This window comes from Lactuca serriola, chromosome 7, assembly GCF_051521515.1.
Source record: "Lactuca serriola cultivar US96UC23 chromosome 7, Lser_US96UC23_V15, whole genome shotgun sequence".
Taxonomy (NCBI): Eukaryota; Viridiplantae; Streptophyta; class Magnoliopsida; order Asterales; family Asteraceae; genus Lactuca; species Lactuca serriola.
The window spans coordinates 158,474,590-158,477,191 of record NC_136414.1 but is presented as its reverse complement, the minus strand read 5'-3'; positions in this window follow the sequence as shown (position 1 = coordinate 158,477,191).

The window sequence follows — 2,602 nt, the reverse complement described above, 5'->3', positions numbered from 1 at the left end:
GTTTGCTAGCCCCAAACACACTAGGGTACATGTCTAAATTCAAGCCTAATCCTTAGGAAGTGTTTGTGGCATCAAAACACCCATGACTAGAGTTTTCGTCCCATGAACCATTTGGCCATGTGTTTGCGGCCGTGAACACCCATAGGTGTTGGTATTTTGATTGTTTGGGTCCTAGACACATCAAGGTAATGTGCTATGCTAGTCTCTTGGCTCAATGAAGGCATTTAGGGCATTTTGACAACCTAAAATGGATTTCACGGCCCAAGAACTTCCTTGGCCGTGAACTCACTTTCACCCTTGATTCTTAATTGTTTTGTGGACCAAACATTGAAATGAAGGCTTCTAGTCTGAGCTCTAAGGCTTTGAGGGTCATTGGGACACTTTTGGCCCTTAAAATGGAGTTTACTCCCCAAGTGTTCTTGGGCGGTAAACTCCCAAATCTTGGGGTTTTGGTCCGATTTTGATGTTATAAAACACAATCTAAGCTATATAATATAACTAGATCGAAGTACTCACAATTTGGGATAAAAATCCGAAGATCCGTGAGAGAGAATTTGACTTTTCTCTAAATGGAAATGTAACTAATGAACCAATATGGTTCAGTTTTCTATATATAGTCCTGGGATTTTTGGCAGAAAATATTTTTATTCCCGGAATGAACTCTAATATCATCGAGTATCGGAATAACAGTGTTGCACGAAACCCTGGTGCACCCACTCTCCTGATATTTCCTTAAGTGTAAATCCTGAAAAACTGCTAACTTATACTCGAAGTCTGGAATTTCACTGTAACTGTTCTACTTCTATTGGCTTCAAATGGTTTGTACAGAATGGAAATTTCGGGTTGTCACATCATCCCCCTGTTAAAGGGAATTTCGTCCCGAAATTAGAATTTAGGCAAGGAAGTAGGTACGAATGATCGAGTCGTGAGGAGGAAACTTCCTAATCGATTGGTTCTAGCGCACCTAAGTGAAATCGGGTTCTCAGTTGGCATTCCAACAAACCTTCATTAACTGGCGACGGCGTTGCTTCGTCCGCTTGACCTCTCGGTCGAGCGTCACTACGGTTCTAATACGAATGCGAGGATCTCGACGAGTGGACTTACAAGATTCCTAACGGAAAGGTACGGTTTCACGATCGCGACGCGAAGAGTAGAATGTACGTTACTGAGTTCGCGGAGTAGGTCTAGTTTGCGAGATACAGGACCGATTCTGGTAAGAATCTCGGAGGTCCTATCTATCTTGGATTTAGCTTTCCACGCAATACGAAGCGTATTAAGCCATTCCCAGAGTGAGACTTCCTAAAGAACTTGGTCTCTCACTTGGAATTTCCAAAGGTTCTTTCTCTTGCTTAACTTCCCAGTCAAGGGCCACTCCTTGCTGGGTCAAGGTCGTATGGTTTCCTGCGATTTGCGAGGGTTTCTGGATGAACTATGACAGTAGGTCTGTAAGACCTAGAATTTGGCGAATGACTGTCGGCGTCTCTGGTTCCGACCAATTCCCAATGGTTTCGGATCAATTGCCAGAGTACTCAAGAATTTCCACATCACTAATAGTGTGTCTTAAGAAATTTTAACTCTTCAATTCCAAAACTCGAGTTCATAGAACTTTGCGAAAAGTATCTCCGAAGGAAATGTTTCCATGGGTTTCTTCTTACTACGAGGGTAGATAAGTAAGTCATTACATGGAGAATGACGAACTGATCCAAGTAAGAAAGACGTACCCTACTCATTTAGTTCATGAAAACTATGAGCGTATTGGTCCTATCCGAAGGGTATCACTACGGACTCGAAGTGTCCGCATCGAGTTCGGAAGATAGTTTTCCGGACATCCTTCCCTAACACTCGAACTGGTGATATTCGGATCTCGGATCCATTTCTGAAAGTAATTCTTTCCTTGCGTTTGCTCAACCATTTCATCTATGCGAGGCAGAGATAACAATTTCTAATGAAAAAAATCTTGACGGAGTCCTCGATATTCGAGGTACATACGATGCAATCTGTCAATCTCTGGAAGAATAAGACCGGAGTTCTCTAGGGTGAGAAGCCTAGTCTTCTAATTCTATTTCTGTATAGTTCGCTAAGTTGTCTGGGTTGTTCTGGTATCTCTGTAGGTGTTTAGACTGTAGGGCGATCTGTTTAAAAGAGTCGTACTGGGTTCTAAGTTTGTTCACATGAAGATGCGATTACTCGTAGGCTTAGGCAGTTCTCCGTCCTGAAGTTCATATTAGAATTCATACATGTTTTCACAATCACAATCTCGTGTATACGAGTCGTATATAATTAAGATTGAAAAGGTAGTCGAATAACTGATTCTTCTTTAAGCTCACTTCCTTTCGAGGAAAAAGAAGTTAAAGCGGAATCATCAATTCTAAATCTGTAGAACCTTGATTAAATATCCCTCTTATGTATACATTCCTCAGTGATAGATCAATCGTATGAATCCTTGGATTAAACTTGACGTATTGCACGAGTGGTACTTCGGGGATTTCTTCGGAAAGAAAATAACTAAGAGGTACTCCTGGCATGAGTACTTCGGTGTTCTGATATGACGGCTTCGCTGGAAAAGTGATCTAGAAGAAAGAGATGTACGTATGAAGCTATT